Below are 19,027 nucleotides of genomic sequence, written 5' to 3'. Positions count from 1 at the left end.
GAATTGATTTTTTAAATAATTTTTTTCGTTGTCCGATTTGAACGAAACTTGATACCGCATACCACAGGTGAATGGTGAGTAAGGTGGCCCTAAAATTTTTGCGCTGTCAAAAATAAATTTTTTGGCTGTATTTCAGGAACATACATACATATATACAAGATGAGAGTTTTAGTAATATATAGATGATTTATAGGGTTTGAGTTAAGAGATTGACAAGACACCTGTTTACACATGCCATAGCAAAGTGTCGCGGAATTGGCCCACCATCCCTGTTTTATGTTGGAATGATTGATATTGAGGTTTCAATCCACAGGTTAATTTGCTGAGTAAATGGAGACTGCCTCTCAGAGAGAGATTAAAATATATTGTGGACTATATACAAAGCTGCACAATATATTGGGATCATTTAATTGTTCGTGTTTACTTGAATGCCAGCCAATAATAAGATGCGATAAAATTATCTTCACAGAAGAGGTTATTGCTGAAAGCTATTCATTTTCCACAAATGTGAATATTTTTTTTAGGCAATTTCAAGCAAAGTCGCATGAACTTCATCTCCTGTTGGGACAATTGTATGACATGTTCATAAATAATGGATGACACTTACTCGAAATGACACCGGTGTGGTGGGAGTGGAGTTTGGAAACAGTAGAAGAGATGGGTATGGGTGGAGAGGAAATGACAGATGGCCAACTGACATTTTTGTGTTACTGAAAGCAAACAGCGCTGCAAGATCAATCATGTCCTGTTTGCCTCTGTAATACTTCATTTCGATGAACATTTAGATTTATTCCAGCCCTGAGAGTAAATTATAGACCATCCTGTGGTTCATCTTTTGCTGAGATCTTGCAGAAAGTTTGGACTCTCAGATGGTCTGCAAAGGTTTCATGTGCAGGGCAATTTTCCAAAAATAGTATTATAATTATAATAATAATAATAATAATAATAATAATAATAACATGTATACATACAGTATCCTCAATATCCAGTTGTAGGAAAATTGTCTTCGAATTGACATCACAATGACTGTACTTCAGAGAGATTGAGCTCAGCCAGTCAAGGGTGAAACAACCTCGATTTCGCTCGACCAAGTTCACCAGCGAATGATGGATACCACTTTGTTGTGCCGCAAAAGAGAATTTTTACGATGAAACAGTTGTCTTTCTGTCCTTGTACAGGCTTAGTCCATGTTTTGATACTGATCCAAACTCGAATTTCTTTTCTTCTTAATGCTGGAACAAAGTCTTGCAGGTTGTCTCCGACCTCCTGGGATAAAAAACACAAAACAAAACTGGACCGGTAAGATATAAGGTCAACTGGACTTGCAAAGTATAACATATCAAAGGAATACCCGAAGCATGGAGCCAGTCAGCAACTTGATAAACAAGCCATTTAGACCCTAAAACGAGCACATGGAGGACACAGACCAAGCTGCAACGCCAGCTACAAAATAAAAGACTTGATTACAAACAAACAAAAAAACAACATAAAAAAACGAAGAAAACCTCCTTTACCTTGTCTATAGGGGTCATCCTAAAAGGTGTGGCCTTCCATCTACATAAAACACATCGTACCATTGACAACATGTATTCATCCCAGACTCAGTGATGTAATGGTTGGAGCATCTACTTTGAGTCGCGGAGGTCAGTGGTTTGAACCCTGTTTGAGTCATACCAAAGACTTTAAAAATGGTATGTGCTGCTTCATTGGGTGCTGATTAGCATTTAAAAAGGATAGAGTTCAGACAAAATGTATGAACAACCCTTTTGCAGGCTTGGGCCAAATGGCCTCTTCCTGTGTAAAAGTTCCATTTGAGGATATCCATCATTAATGATCATCATCATCATCATCATCTTACATTAGTATGTCTTGTTATTCTTTGTGTGCAGCCTTTCTCTGCTGGTTGCATCATTGGTTGAGGGCACAGCTATGCTGCTGATGCAATGCCCCCAATACCAGGACACTAGTACTCATTTCACCAACCTTGTACTCGTTTTTTCTTTCCTGCATTAGTTGGTGGTCATTAAAGATCACACGGTGTCCCTGGTGAAGAGTAAGTGAGCCAACGCCAGCACCCTGAACGAATTCCAAATTCCTGCTCAAACCTCCAGGGGGCACTGCATCAACAGCATCACTGCAACCCTGCAGGAAAGGATCCAAACCCACAAGCACCTGATTCCTACGAATGAACATTAGTCTGTATATTCTCCAACTTCTTCAATGCATTTTGTCCAGTGCTCATCCAACTTTATGATCCCACAATGAAAGATTTCACAACTCATGAAAATGCAAAACATCTTCCTCAATCTCGTTTTCCATTATTTTGGAATAAGTGCAAGTGGCATGGACTCAAATTTAATGAATGGATATCGTGGAGGAAGAAGACTTTGTTCAAAAGAGCTGAATGATTCTTGTGCACCGCAACTTTTAGAAAATCATGCAAAACCATAATAAGTGGTACATGTGTCTCCATTGACTAATACACCCTGTGGAATTATCCAGTTAAAAAGAATTCCATTGTGGTCATAAAAGTTGTCATAAAACACTTTGATGCTCCCTTGTCATTTCAATCAGATGTAGAGTAACAAGACTTCAGTTCTGACTCATAGTTGCGGCACCAGGTTTTGTCTCCCTCAGTGATACATTCCAAGATTCTGTTGACAAAGAGCAAGTTCCATCCATCCATTGATGCCATACTCTGTACAGAGCATCGGTGCTACCAAAGCAGTCTCCTGGGATATTGGGCACAATCCCGGATGGGTCACCACTCCAACACAGGATACTCAAATGGCTCAATCATCCCAGCAAGCTGGTACTCATTTTGCCGACCCCAGAAGGATGACAGGCTGAATCAACTCCACCTGGTATTAATTCAACAGCCAACAGGATTTGAACTCAGGATTCTAGGATCCCAAGACCACCACTCTAACCATTAAGCCAACACCAGGCATACACAGAGCAAGTTTGTTCCGTTTTTCTCCTCCATGCAGACATGTGGCAGTCATTTTGCCATCATCCTTCTTTCCCCAGATCCTCAGTGACAATGCGATGTGTTATTCCCCACTTTTGATGAACCAAATGGCCCCTTACCCTTTCTTCTGCAAATTCTGATGTGCAAACACCTTTGCATTTCAGATCATGTAAATCATCACTTAGTCAGTGATCTACCAAATGAAGATCATCACCTCTCCAGGGGAATTGCCCAATCTGATGCCAGTTCAAACATTCTTTTTATATATTTTTGCTCCATCAAGAATTAGCTCATAAATTTTGTCGACGTAAATGTGGTGTACTTTTGCCTCGAAGACATTCATCCGACTGAAAGACGAGCCTTTTTAGCTTCTGGCATGCAGAATTATGTGCACAGCTCTTGGGATAATTGCGTCCACTCTAATAAACAAACCATTCTCACTGGAAAGCTCAGAGTTTATAAACAAAGCAAACGAAGTAAAACAAAGCTCGTCAGAGTGGACGAAGTAGTAGCAGCATAGTGTGGCGAGGTTCACGGATGTGGTTTGTCCTTGTGTTTCCCCATGCATGGCACGGACAAAGTGCACCAGGAAATGCCAGGTCCAAGTCTTCACCCTGAAGGCCGTAATGACAGGTTTGTTCTCACTTTGGTGACAAGTCATGGAGTTTGGCTGAAAAAGAGGTTGTTGTTTTTTTTTTCCCCCCGCCCTTGCCTTTTAATAGGCAAGGGTGGGCTTGTGCACACCATGTACCTTAGTCTTGGTGTGTCTGAACTCTAATAATTATAGCTCGGTATAGATTACGTCTGCAATGCGTCAACACAGACATTCAGGACATGGTAGGGAATAAAGATGTCTTATGGTAAATTGATTGAGGTTTCTCAGCTTTTGTTGAAATAGCTCAATCTTTGCGTCTTTTCTGCCACCCAACAGCCCTTTGTTGCTGTTGAGAAGCTGCTAAGTGCTTTCATCTAATGTAATCTGGATCAATCCGGATCAATCTGGATCAACTTGTAGTCTGGATCAATTTTTGGACATATTGGCAACTATTGAAAATTGTCCTGTCTTATTTACTTGCTCGTGTTAGAATGTGATGACTTGAGAAAACATCAGGAAATGTATTTGTAAAAGCTGAGCAAATCCACTTTTTGCACCTGATGAGCTCTCTCTTTTAGGATCAACTATGATGAATATGTTTTTTTTTTTTGTCTTTTTACAGGATCTAAGGCTCAGAGCACAACTGTCACACCTAAATTGACACACAGACTAATACACAAGACATAACACAGGACTGTTAGACGAGACGAGCACAGCCATTGAGCTTGGGGGAAGTGCCATCACTTCACTGGGCACTCTGGGTAGCAGCGATGCCACAACAATGGCGCAGCCTTTCTGAGCGCACTCAGCGGGGCATTTCCCCCAAGGACGAATTTCCTCCTCCCCGTGGAAGCGAACATATGCGGATTGTCCATGCTCTTATCCTTTTAGATTCAAGATCATTGGAATCTCCTGTGATGAAGCTGAGTCTATTGGTGTATCATTTTGCCATCACTGACAGGTCGGTGGTCTCTCTGTCTTCTACTGCCTCCTTTCTGGTCTTGCACACTTTGCCCCTCTCTATACTTTGTCTCCTCCAAGTATCTGTCAGGCACACACGGTCTACCGGCAAGGAACTCCCAAAATCCAGGATCACTGTTCACCTTCACTCATTCGTTCCACTTTTGATCCCGTCTGTGGAACCAACTTCCACATTCACTTCAATCTCATTCCCAACCACCAGGTCTTCAAGACTGCTGTTAACCACTGCGTCAGGTCATCCCCAATCCAAAACCAAGATCTTTTCTACACCCATTCAACCACTTCACCCTCATTTCCCTCCAAACATTTTGCATCTGTATCCACTTTCTCCATAACTTGTGTTCTCCCAATACCTCTCATCCTTGCCCACATCGCTTGTTTGTCTGTCTCCATAGAATTTTTCCGTCGGCCCTGCTGTTGGCGGTTCCCCCTTCTCTTTCTGCTGTTCCTTTTGTCATGTTGCATCCTGATCTGTTCAGTGTTCAATCTCTTCCACAAGCCTTGACTGTGTATACAAAAACAAAATTTGCAGAACATCAAGGAATGAAGCAGCACCGACCGTTTTTAAGTCTTTGGGATGACAGCCGGGATTCTAACCGCCGACCTCCCAGACTCGGAGTGGACACGCCAACCATTACATCACCCAGTCTGGTTGGCAAGATTTTGAGCCGCAAATTCAACCGGCTATCCTGTTTACCCTCTACCCACGTAAGGTTTTGAAATCTACCTGTGGTTCATAATTTAACACTTCCTGTGATTGATGTAGATTTCACAACATTCACCAGCAAGTGATGTTGTGTGGACTTTGCTGGGTTTCACACCATATCCCATAGATCAATGAATCGAATAAATGAGGGTACTCTCATCAGGTAAGAACAGTAAAGGAAGACGACTAGTATTCACTGCTGGAACAACATCTTCCAGTTTTGTTTAAAGGTACGGTCTTTGTTTCCTGACCTTTAAATCTCAAGTTACTTCTGACATTCATTGGATTTCTTGTAATCCGGAGAGGAGAATAAAGGTGACTTTACTTAATCACTGAACTTTGTCCTTTACAGTCTTCTCCTGCTCTCAGGCTTCAGTGCCACCAAAGCAGCTTCCTGAGCAACCGTCATACTGGGTGGAATAACGACTTGACACAAGGGAGAGCTTCCCAGCAGTAGTTGGGACAGGAATTTGGAATTAGTCGAGGGTGCTGGCAACAGCTCGCCTACTCTTCTTGAAGAAGACCGTGGGATCTTTAACATACACCGACTAATGCTGGCAGATTGGACACCCAGTTCAAGTCCATTCATGACCCTGCCCGTGAAACACCAGGATGACAGTTTATAGCTGGGTCGGGATTCGAACCTCGGCTAGACAGCTAAGAAGCGAGTGTGGGTACCTCTAGGCCATCCTGCCAACCTTCAGTAAACAAAGAGAAGTGCCATTGACGAGGTTCTCTGAATGAGAAGTCCACAATAGTCGAAAAACGCAAACTTTTTCTGTTGTCTTTGTAAATGCACAAGTATACAGAATCGCTCAATAAATATTTAATATCCAATTATATTTACTCGTACATTGAAGAGTAATAATAATTTGTGCTTCTTTCACGAATAATTTGAGCATCTCGTTGGTAGAACATTTTGAACACCCCATGTATCATGTATGTTGCATCCATTGCACTAATGTTCCAAATAGTGCATGATGTTATTGTGATCCATCCTGCTCTGCCTCGAGGTGGCATGTAAACTACTTTCTGATGCTTTGTTACTGACACCTACAGGATCCGTTGTGGGAAATGTGTGTCTGCTAGTTTTCTACTTGATGAAAGGCTGTGTCAATATGATGACTTCTTCAATGACCCAAATGATTCCCACCTTCTGGTGGGATCAGCCAGGTGAAGGCTTTTGGCTCAGGTCTTTCACGAATCGGCTGCCGAGGCTTGACGTTCGACTGAAGGTGGCAGGAATTTGTCATTTGTTTGGGGTTTCAGAATTTGTCTTTGTACATAAACAGAAACCTCAGGACCGTGAACCAAACATTTCTTGAAAGCTTATGACGTGGTATTTTCTATCACTGATTGCTATTGCAGTGAGTCATTGCTGGAGTTAGTGAGAGCCGAAGGTCTGAAATTGGCATTTATGCAAAATCCTTGCAATTGACGTTCTCGATGTGTGCCCCTCCGAGATTCAGACAGACATTGATCCTGACTCCAAAGCTCTGTACAACATTCCTGTAGGTCTCATGTGGCACTGCCTGGAGGTAGTCTGACACCTCCTACTTCACATCATCCAGTGTGGCAGAGTGGTTGGTGTAGACAGAGCCCTTGGCAGCTCCCCAGAACCAGTAGTCCAGAGGGTTCAAGTCTAGGCTATGGGGTACCCAGTCATGAGCGGTACCCAGGACAATGAGGCGGTTTCTGAAGAGCTGCCGCAGGAAGGTGATGGTGTCACCAGCTGTATGCGGGGGTGCACCATCCTGCATAAACCAGGTCATGCTGATCTGGTTTAGGGTGACTTTTTGGGCGAGATCATGATGGAACTTCTAGAGCACGACGCGGTCGTGCTCTCGAAGTTCTGGCATTGAAAGCGCAGAAGCATGTGACCTTCATCCCTTTCAGGTACCTCTCAGTGATCTCCTCAGGTGGTTTTGCTACCCAGAAAATGTTGTTGTGTTTGTTGATGGCACCATTCAAGTGGAAATGGGCTTCATTACTGAACCAGATCAGGTTGATCCAGTTTGGGTACTGCTCCATCCTGTCACTGAGACAACTGCACACATCAAGTCTCCTTCTCATGTCATCTTGACTCAGTTTATGCCCAATAGAGATGACGTATGGGAAAAGCTTCAGTTCCTTCGTGAGAAAACGTCAGATTGATGTTGGTTTGATGCCTAGCTACCGGGAGCGCCGGTGGTAGGACTTCTTTGGACTGTCCATTGCAGAATCCCACATGGCGTCGATGTTGGCTTGGCTCTTGGTTACTGATGCTGGCCTGTCACTGTTGCCATTGCTCTGGATGTGCACTGTACTGTTTTGCTCAAAATGTTTCACCATACATTGAATGGCACAATTTGTGGGTCCATCACGTGTTCTGACGTCGTCTTCCCGGCAGAACCTCCTGCGGGTGTCGACCTATGATTTAGTCTCATACCACAGAGCCACCACTTTTGTCTTTTGCTTCACTGTCAATGGCATAGATGAGCTACGGAGCTAGAAATCCCAGGGAACAAATACCACGATAACACCAACAAACCCTGAAAAGAAAAACGGTGCAGGTTAAAAAACAAAGAAATGGCAGGAAGTCAAAGTTGTATCAATCCTTTAGAAACACCCTGTATATACATATACGTATATACATATATATGTGTGTGTGTGTGTGTGTGTGTGTGTGTGTGTGTGTGTGTGTGTGTGTGTGTGTGTGTGTGTGTGTGTGTGTGTGTGTGTGTGTGTGTGTGTGTGTGTGTGTGTATATATAAGGCCCCGTGAGGAGGAGTGATGTAAGCGACATTTTTTAATGATATGATGATGAAAGGCTCGATGATAGGGGAAGGGTTAAAATAGTGCTATATGGCATTAACTCCAAAATGGCTGATGTGTCCCTCACATCACTCCTCCTCGCTGAACTATATATATATATATATATATATATATATATATATATATATATATATATATATATATATATATATATATATATATATGTATACACCGCAGGGTCTAGATGACCATAGTACTGGTATTGTTGTGGTGAATTGATCGTATTGATGTAATGGTCATGTGGTGAAAAATCTACCATAGGAAAGTTAACATTCATATGATTACAGGGATGGCTGGCTTCATAATGTAATAAGAACTATGAAAGATAGGGGTCGTTCATACTGACCACTTTTGTCTTCAGGCTGACTGAGGTTCACTGAAAATCAAATACACACATGGCACAAAGGAAAAGGACATCAATAAAATAACAAGCAAAATTATTCTTCAGTCAAGAATTGATCCAAACTGTTCGGTATATGGATGGCATCATGTTCCCTCCTTTGTGTTTTTTTTCCCCCTTTTTTTCTTTGCACGAGCGAGTCTCATTGAGATGTGTGGGAACAGCCATACAAAATTCTCATGCAGCTTGGTTACTTATTGTGATTTGTGAGTCACGTGGCAACGTCACATGACCATAAAAATTTGCTTGTAGGAGACACTAAATACATTTATGTAACAACATTCTTAATAATATTTTCCATGGTAATGATGCTTTACAAGAAACCTGTGAAACTCCAAAATCCCCAACTCCGTATACACAGACGGATCCATAATAAATCGGCAACAAATTGGCCATCACCCTTGGTCCATGCATTTGACCACAATAAAGTTTTACGGGATCTTTTTTACGACTCCATTAATTCTCACGCACATTTGATGGAGCAAAAGGCAGAGATCGATGCAGATCCAGAGTATATGGTTGTCATCCGGTGCTTTTAGATAAATCTAAAGTGTTTGCGCTTCTTGGTGCTGCCGAAAGTTTGCAGCAATCCACTGACCCTTCGCATTGAGCGTACGCCATTTCCATTATTCACCTGCGTGTCGTAAATGTGGAGTTATCAATCCCAGCAGAGAGTGAAGTGAGCATGAGATTGAGGACGATATCTTCATTTCATCAGCAAAATTGTGCTGCGGAAGATTTTGTAACCGCAGATGTTCAGGCCAATGTGTTGCTTTGAGGATGGGACAGGTGCCACAACAAGCTGTGCAGCATTGCGCAGCAGGTGGATGTCTCCTGAATATATTTGTTCCGATGTGGTTTAAAGGTGGTGTTTGAAGACGGGATGTATTTATTTGGTTTCCCTTCATTACATGGCTGGAGAATCATTTCTTCGATGACTTTGTTCACAAGACATGACAGGTTCTTGGCCCTGTCTCATCACAGGTTCTTTTAGTCTTTTTCCCTTCCATTCAACTTCTGTTTTAGGCTTACTGCATATGTTTGGTGTTGTATGTTTTATGTTTTAAAATATTTTCAGAGTGATCTATTCTTAAAGAAACGAATACCACTGTCAGTCTAAAATTCGTAGTTTTTCAATCTCCAGGTTATTGTCTGTCTGCCTCGTTAGTATCAATCATTCTTCCAAGAGAATATCTGAATTACCCCATGCGCACGACGCGAAATGTGGGGTTAAGCAATTAGTTCACTTCTTTCTGTCTGTCTGTCTGTCTACAAAGAGCAGTTTATGATCGAGGAACAACTTCATTTCAATTGAATGTTATATTTTGAACACGAATCGGAACATGAATCGGAAAACGAACCTGAAGTTTAGCAGTACTTTGGCTCTGAATTTGTCCCGAATACACACATGCGTAGAGAGAAGTGAGATAATTTTTACTCTGTTTGTCTGTCTGGCAATGAAACAAAATTGAAAATCATTCCAAACAAGAAATGTACTGTTTTTAAGGATGTCATAAGGGACACAAACAACAGGCATGAATAACTAATGTAACGTGATAAATAAGGTAGTGAAAGAGAGGCTGCCATCAGTGGCGGTAATCTTCCGAATTTTTTTTCTCTGACCTTTAAAATCTTTATTTTATTTCAGTTGAGTTATATACTTGAACACAGGAGAACACAAATCGCCTTGTTTGCACTTTCAAAAACCTACTTAGCAGTACTTGAACAAAATATTACGGCATTTTACGTCATCATGAACGATGAAATTTTCCGCTCATAGGCGACGCCCAAATCCTTGTTTCTCAAGACAGCACGTGGTAAGCTGTTCTATGAACTATCTAGCTGTCAACATGCTTTTATACGAGTTTAGGTTGGTACCTTTCTTCCACTCTCATCAAATTTCTTAATTTGCCAGCATTGCCAAAAATCTCTCTTCGAGTGTCATTTTTCATGTTTATTTCACTCCTTGCACATATCTCTCGTTGTTGGTACTATTAAATGCAAATCATTATCTGAATAAGCCATTGAACCACAAATCAAATGTACCATCATTACCCTGCCGACGTGAAGCAAAAAGTGGGGTTAAGCAATTGGTTCAATGTCTGTCCGTTTGTCCGTCTTATCAGTTTATGATCGAGGAAAACTTATTTAAATTGAATGTTATATTTTGAACACGAATAGGAAGACAAGTCTGTTGTTTCAATATAACTTGGCTCAGAATTTGTCTCGACCGCACATGCGCAGAGAGGAGTGCGATAATTTTTACGCCATGTGGTCACTTCAATATTTGGTATGTCCTTCCTTTCGTGTGTCAATTTTTTTTAACTGGGGCAGATGCTGAATTTACCAAGGTGCAGATGCTGAATCGACAGTCAAACAAAATTGAAAATCATTCCAAACAGGAAACCACCTGTTTTAACGACATCATAAAGGCCACAAACAACAGACACAAAGAACTAATGTAACGTGTTTGATTAGGTGGTGTGAAAGATGCTGCATCAACGGTGGTAAACTTCCAAATTTCTTGAAAACGTCTTTTAAAATCTTTTTTTTTTTCAAATTCAAGTACAGGAAGGCATTGCTGTTTGTGGGTGTCACCTTCGCGGATTCGCTCTGTCGTGATGAATTTATTGAGGCAAGGTTTGCGGATTGTAGTCAATGCAAGCAAATAATCATCGGTTGGTGAACTGTTTTCCACATTTATTCACCTAATTAACATCGGGCCATTCACACAATAACCCCCTCCAACCCCTTGACATCATCGTCACCATCATCTCCATCAACTCCTCTTTATCATTGCCATCATCAACATCACCATCACATTATTGGATCAAGTTTATCCTCATTATTATTACCTCCACCACCGAAGGTGAAGGAGGTTGTTTTCACCCCTTTCTGTCTGTTTGTGTACATGATATCTCAAAAAGTTGTAGACAGATCCGGATGATATTTTGTGGTCAGGTTCGGTGCGTGACAAGGACGAAATTATTCGATTTTGGTGAAGATCCGGATCAGACTACTGGAATTTTTCAGTGATTCTTCACCATTGAGAGATAGGGCTCAAAAACGATATATAGAACAATATTTCAAAACTGTATTGGGTCAGATATGTTCTCGTGGATCAGGCATTACAGGATGGAGGTATGCACTCTACCGAGTGCCCTTCGAGTTAAAGGTAAGTTTCATGATCTTAATAACTCAATGAAATAAACTTTTTTTTTTTAATGCTCTTAATCCAGGAAAATAAAACTATTTTATATTCCTAATAACTCTTTTATTCATGAAAATAAATAGCACAAAACAATGCACAAACAAGTTAATTGAGGGTACAGTTTGGACACATTTTAAAGTTGAAGTCCAGAATCCTATTTTCCCCATTTACTCCCTAAGTTTGCAGATTTGCAGTTCATGGGGATTTTCAAGAACGTAACCCCCGCGAACGGCAAGGTCCTCCTGTATAAACTTGAACACTGAGCCGGGGTATCATGTTCAATGAACTCTCTAGTTATCCCCCCCCCCGCCCCCCCGAGGGAGGGAGCGGGATATTGTAATCGTCCGGTTTGTTTGTCTGTTTGTTTGTCTGTCTGCCTGTTAGCAACTTTACGGCAAAACGGCTTTAGCAAACACTATCAAATTTAATCCACAGGTGGGCAATGAACCTCGGACGACCCCATTAACTTTTGGGTTCAATTGGATCAAAGGTCAAGGTCAAGGTCACGAAAAGATCAAAATCGTTTTTCGCTCATAACTTCGAAAAAAATGATCTGATTTACTTCAAACTAAGCTTATAGTGAACCTTATTCTATTTGTCACTTATAATCCTACCCATTCCTATAGTGAAACATGCATATTTGTGAAGATCGGTAGGGTCCGAAGTTTTGGGGGTCATGGTCATCGGTCAAAATTACAAATTTTCCATTAGAACTAAAACATGGTTACGAAAATACAACTTCACGGGAAAACAGCTGGCTCAAACACTGTCAAATTGTATCCACAGGTGGGTAATGAACCTCGGACGACCCCATTAACTTTTGGGTCCAATTAGGTCAAAGGTCAAGGTCAGGTCACAAAAAGGTCAAAATCATTTTATGGTCACAACTTCGTCAAAAATGGTTTAATTGACTTCAAACTAAGACTAAAATATTCCTTATAATCAACATTCAGGTTAAGGATGTATCAAATCTAAATTTGATCCCCAAAATAACTTTATGCCTTAAATGGGCGGGATTTGTTGTGCCTGGCACCACTTGTTATCTCTGTAGTGGGCTGGCAGGATGTCCTTGAGGTACACTCACTTGCCTCTAAGATCTCTAGCTTGTGTTTGAATCCCGACAAAGCTATAAGCTGTCATCCTGAGCTTTCACAGGCACGATGATACATCAGCGTGTGTGTCGTCCCTCGGATGGACGTTAAACTGGCGACCCTTTGGTCAATATGCCTGGTGTTGACTTAATGGTTAGGGTGGTGGGCTTGGGATCCGAGGGTCCTGTGTTCAAATCCCGCTCAGCTGTTGAATTAATACCAGGTGGGGTTAACTCGGCCTGTCATCCTTCCGAGGTCGGCAAAATGAGTGCCAGCATGCTGGTATACTGTGTCGGAGTGGCGACCCGTCCAGGATTGTGCCGAATAGCCAAGGAAACTGATTAAGCAGCACCAATGCTCTGCACAGTGTATGGTCCCAATCTCCTTTGGTCAACATTAGTTGGTAGACATTAAATATCCCACGGTGTCCTTCGCGAAGAGTAGGGCGAGCTCTCGCTGGCACCATGAATACATTACAAATTCCTGCCCCACCCGACAGAGGGCATCCTGCCCCAACTGCATCAGCGGCACAGCCACCCCCTCAGCCAAAAATGCTACCAGGCAGCCGTGTGCTTCATACAAACGAAGAAGATATCTGCGGTGCAAATCCTGCACATGTTAATGTATAGTGTATAACTCTTCTGCTGTGGAATGTAAACTATCCTCACCTAAATAAGAGAAGCTTCGTGGTAGAATGGATAAAGCTTTATTACATCACCCCTCACTGGTCCTTTCATTTCACATGCAACAGATGTTTGTTGGTTAAATTTCCTGGGGGCAGGGCTGTGGAACTTAATATAATCCCCTTGTAGGTTACACCAGGATGACAGTTCATTGTTGGGCGAAATTTGAACCCAGGTTAGACAGATCAGAGGTAAGTGTGAATAATGGTAGGATAGGATATCCTGCCAGCCCACCCCTTACCAGTTTGAGTTTGGTTCCCACAGCTCCTCAATGTTCCTTAGTAAAGAACCACACTCCTGTGTCTGCACTCCTGCAATGGAAAGGCAACCTGCCCAGGATTTACTTGAAACATTGGCGATTTGTCGTGAACACCCAAGACTGTCTTTTTCGCGTTTTTAGCTCGCCTGTTCGAAGAACAGAGAGCTATAGCGATACCCCTGGCGTGAGCGTGAGCGTGAAAATGTTAAAGTTTTTGGTGCAAGCTATTTCCTTTCTAATGTTTTTATCGACCACACTATTTTTTACCGATTACAATATACAGATACATATTGTTACGAATTCGGGAATTCGGTTGCACACAACATTCAGGTTCCTTTAGTCAGCTATGTCGATAAGTGCTTGTTCCCTAGATAGCTCAGCTTCCATTGTTTAAATGTTCATAAATCGATTAGATGCGCTGCGGATCGATTTAATAGTTAAGGAACGAAACAATGGAGATGTCCCTCCCCCCTCTTCTGCGAAGAGGAAGAAGAACCCTGCCATCCCGTGACTCATGATGTCAACAACTCCCTCCCACCCGTGGTTGAGCGGGGGATGGAGCACGAGGGCATGAGTCATGAGTCACGCCAGGAGCGGGGGAAGGGCGGGAGAAGGATAAGAGGAGATATTTTCTTTGTTCGTGTGCGGAGTTGGAGAAGGGAGTTGAGGGGAGTCGTTCAGCAGACCGTCGGGTGCTGCTTGGCTTGCGTTAGGGTTGAGGCCTTCGGAAGCTTTTTGCTTCGGCTGGCTCAGTGGGCTTCGGCTGAGGCCTGGCTCGGGAGGAGGCTTTTTGCTTTGGTGGTTCCATGAGCTTCGGCTTCTGCTTGGCTCGGGAGAGCTTTTTGCTTCGAGCTACTTTGTTTTGGAAGAAAGTTGAGCCGGTTGCTCGGCTCGAGCTGCGAATGGTGGCTTCTTCTTCTTCTTCTAGGTTTGTGGAGCTCTTTGTTCTCCATTTTGGTTCCCGGCTTGGTGCGACTCATCGACCTCTTCTTGGAGGTGGTTCCTCGGGGAAGCGACGCATCGACGAGAAGGATCGGCGCCTCGTCTCACCAGCACGTGTTGAGAAGCGCGGGAGGATTCGCGGGAGCTCGGGAAGGATCGCGGCTCACGGCGATTGTATCCAGCTCGCTCTCGCTGGAGCCCGGGTCCAAACAACTTGAAGATAACACGAGGTGGAGAGGTTCGAGATAGGTTCTGGGTTTCAGCTCACCTGTCCTCCGAGCTGGAGCCTGTTATTAAAGGCCTCTGCCACCATTTCTTGGGTGTGTGTGTGTGCGTACGTGTGTCCGTGGGCCTGTGTAATAAGTAGGAAATTGTTCAGTGCTTTGTGTGCTGTAAATGTTTGCATTGCATTTCGTATCGACGGTCGAAGTTCTTTTGTCGTGCTTTTGTTGCTTGTATAATTGCATACGTGTTTTGCCTTGTTTAATTGCATACGTGCTTTATTATAATAAATGTCCTTGTGTGAATGTAAACCTGTTCGTTGCGTCCTCTTCCCTTAATTGAACTGCCCCATCTTGCACTCGGTTTTTATATATATATATATATATATGTTGGTATTTAAATATAGTTGGTTTATATATAGTTGGTTTTTAAATAGCCAGTAAAGTGATCGGGTCCAACGGGACTGCGCGATAATACCCCGCTCGGTTATCCTAAAAGGAAGCGAGCTGCTTAAGCAGCTCGTTTCCAAGTGGTCGCATTGAGGTACAATCTCTCGGTAACCTACCTGCGCGAATAATTAGGTAAATCGAAGATTTTGCGATCGGACCCTGTAGCGCGGGTAGAGTGCGGACAAGGTTGTGGTGTGGTTAAAAACACACCGTGACTGGTTTCTGGCGTTGATCCGGAAAGCCGCGACTGGATTGTCCGTTCGGTGGGTGAAGTGACCGCTATTGGTTAGACGCGGTCGTTCGCACGCCGGCGGGCAGGAAATCTACAACAATATACAGTCAAAGCTCGCTACTATGCCACCTCGCTTCTATGCCACTCTCACTATTATACCACTTTTGCTCGGTCCCGACAAAATTCAATACAAAATAAATTTACTATGCCACCCCCTACTCTCACTACCATGTCACTACTGTGTGACTGTTAAAAGGCACGAGTCGTGAAAAAGTCTGTATTGCGCAGTGCTCGATTATCACACTCGCGTCCAAAGGCGAAGCGACGAACTACAGTCCAGCTGCGCACAACATAACTCAATACGTACGCACATAGTCAGACTGTGTCAAAACACGCGATTCTTCTCCCCGATGACAGCCACAACAAGCCAATCACAACACGCACAACGAGACACAAAAAAGCGCGAGCACACACACAGACACGCAGGCACACGTACAACAGTGACATCATTTTTTTTCAAATTCAGCCCATAATGTCAGCTCAGAAACGCAAGCGAACCGACTTTACGCTGAAGGAGAAGAAGGAGATCATCGATGCCGCGAAGGAGCCGAATCAGTCCAAGTTGGCCAGGGAGATCAGCAAGAAATGGGGCGTCGAAGTTAAGAGAACCACTGTGAAGGGCATTCTCAGCAAGAAGGATGCAATCGAGGCTGCAATCAAAGCTGGATTTCCATCGAAGCACATGAAGTTGATGCAGGCTCACGACCCGAAGCTTGATGAGGGAGTGCTCATGTGGCTGAAGCAATCAAGAGGACAGAATGTGCCTGTCAGCGGCAATCTGATCAAGGAGAAGGCGATGAAACTGGCCGAGCTGATGCACATCCCAGACTTCATGGCGAGCGACGGTTGGTTGGGCAATTTCAAGAAGTGCCACGGCATCACGTTCAAGACAGTGCAGGGCGAAGCTGGAGCGGTGGATTCGCAATCCCTTCTTGAGTGGCAACAACAGGTTCTCCGGCCCTTACTCGGGCAGTTCTCCGCAGACGACGTCTTCAACCTGGACGAGACTGGACTCTTCTGGCAGCTGCTTCCGAACAAGACCATGGCTTTCAGGGGAGAGCGGTGTACTGGAGGAAAGAAAAGCAAGCAAAGGATCACTCTTCTGGTTGGGGCAAACATGAGCGGCAGCGAGAAGTTCCCTCTTCTGGTGATTGGCAATTCCAAGAAACCCCGTGCCTTCAAGAACAAAGAGATCCCGGTCAAGGGCACAAGGCGAACTTGAAGGCGTGATGACGGCGGAGCTTTTCGAGGAGATGTTGCGTGCGTGGGACGGACGACTGCCAGCAGGGACGCAGAGTGCTGGTCTGTCTCGATAACTTCTCTGGCCACCCTCCCGAGCTCGAGCTGAACAACATCCAACTGGTCTTCTCCCCACCCAACACGACAGCCAATTCGCAACCAATGGATCAGGGAATCGTAGAGAACCTCAAGCGCCACTACAAGAAGCTCCTGCCATGCCGCCGGCTTGAGGCCATAGACGAGGGAAAGGAGTTCAAGTTCACGTTGCTCGACGCCCACACGTCGCCTGGCGTGCTTGGGAGCAGGTCGGCAAGTCGACGATCAGGAACTGTTTCGCGAAGCGTCAAGTACATGGAAGAGGAGATCCAAACTGAGCCACAGGATGCGGAGCTGCCCGACATCTGGGAAGCTCTGCCTGCCGAGAAAAAGATGCACGAGAACGAGGAGATCGAGCTGTCTGACTTTCTCGAAGCCGACGAGCGCCTCGCGACTGGCGGGTATTTCACGCTGGAGGAGATTGCGGAGGAGATTCTGTGCAGTGAGGAGCCGGTGGAAAGCGAAGATGACGAGGTAACTGTCGAGGAGGAAATCGTTCCGTTCGAGGAAGCCCAGCGCGCTTGTAGCACCGTCCGGAAGTTCATGCAGCAGAGAAGCGGGAAGCCCAGTGTGATGCAAGCGTGCGATCGGCCGAAAGAAGATGCGCCAGACGACGATTCTTGAAAGCTTTGTGTGTCGTGAATTTCTCGCCATGCCATATGTTAGTGTGTGAACTCTGTTAGTGTGTGTATGTTCTCCGTTCGCTTAGCTTATACAACAGTCATGCCTTTTACTTGCTGGAATAAATTTTGTCTAAAGATTAACTACAGATGGGTAACTTGAGAAAATAAGGCCGTTTTTACAAAATCTCGTTACTATGCCACTCTCGCTACTATGCCACTTTTGCTCGGTCCTGACGGGTGGCATAGTAACGAGCTTTGACTGTATTGGTTTAAAATTATTTGGATCAGACTTCACTGCAATGCTTTATAAAAAATATTATTAGACTAGTCTTTTAAAAAAGATAAATGTATAAACAGGCGAGCATTGGGTGGCTTTAACACCAACTCTCTGATTATTCCTATATCACTATACATGGACAGAAAATGTATTTTCTGACCTAAGCAATAATAACCTGCCTTCTTCTTTATGATCTGCAGATGTCATGTTCATTCAGAGAAACCCCGTTTCTTCAGTGGAGAAACAATTTGAGGGGGTTGAAGGTCAGTCGCAAAGCAAATCGGACTCCTGTGTGGAGCCATGGTGGCAGGGAAACAGTTATGAAAATGAGTTAAGTAGTTTTATACCGCCAAAGGTATGGGTGAATGATTCGCTTTCCACTGTAATGATGCGAGTTTGATTTTCTGTTGGGTATTAATGTTGCAGTCATCAACAATAACAACATCATCATCAACATCAACATCATCATCATCATCATCATCATCATCATCATCAACATCAACATCATCAACATCATCTACATCATCTACATCAACATCAACATCAACATCCAGAGAGCATCGATGATGCCGAAGCAGTTTCTGGGCAAGGGTTAGGGTGAGGGTTACACCGAGTGGTTTGCCTTGGTTTTCTCAGCAGTCCATCAGGGTGGGATAGGAATTTGTAATTTATTCAGGGTGCCGGTGATGGTAAGTGTTCTTCAAAGCAGTCGCTTTGTAGCATCTCAATCTCTTTATGAAGGACACTGTGGGATCTTTAACGTCCACCAACTAATGCTGGCAGATGGGACACCCAGTTCAACGTACATCAGAGGGACACCACACTTTGTGATGCAACAACTTGCCTGAAAAACACCAGGATGACAAGTTATAGCTGAACCAAGATTCAAAAGACAATTGTGCATACCTCTGAGCTACCCTATCAGCTCTTAATATTGTATTGCGCAATACTTTATGAAACCTAAAATATTCAATGAACAGTCCCTTTTGAGTATTTTTTTTTTTTGCTTGTTTGCTTCCCACCAAAATTTATGATGGTACTTTGTCAGTCTCCAGTTCCATCTTTGCCAGTGCAGAGTACATTGCCTGCCAATCTGCAACAAATTCTGATTTGTTTTCTGGTTATTTCTGATGCATCCCAGTGTTGTTCAGTGGTAAGGTGTATGAATTGATCAAT

General features: G+C 43.6%; 1 protein-coding gene across 2 annotated transcripts in view; it reads right to left on the bottom strand.

The window, feature by feature from the left end:
* Window positions 1-286: 286 nt before the first annotated feature.
* Window positions 287-19,027, bottom strand: part of LOC147032203 (uncharacterized) — a 124,037-nt gene continuing 105,296 nt past the window's right edge. Inside the window, exon 3 of one of the 2 annotated variants that reach the window (XR_015055075.1) lies at window positions 287-1,266. The gene's annotated coding sequence lies outside the window, so the exon portion shown is untranslated. Of the gene's footprint in view, window positions 1,267-17,237; window positions 18,696-19,027 lie in introns of those variants that run through there. The other variant, XR_015055078.1, reaches the window with a different exon arrangement.

The sequence above is a fragment of the Eptatretus burgeri genome, chromosome 2 (genome assembly GCF_056783735.1).
Source record: "Eptatretus burgeri isolate ZD-2024b chromosome 2, Ebu_testis_v1, whole genome shotgun sequence".
Lineage (NCBI taxonomy): Eukaryota > Metazoa > Chordata > Myxini > Myxiniformes > Myxinidae > Eptatretus > Eptatretus burgeri.
The sequence above is the reverse complement of the archived record's forward strand: the minus strand, read 5'-3'. Positions and strand labels throughout refer to the sequence as shown.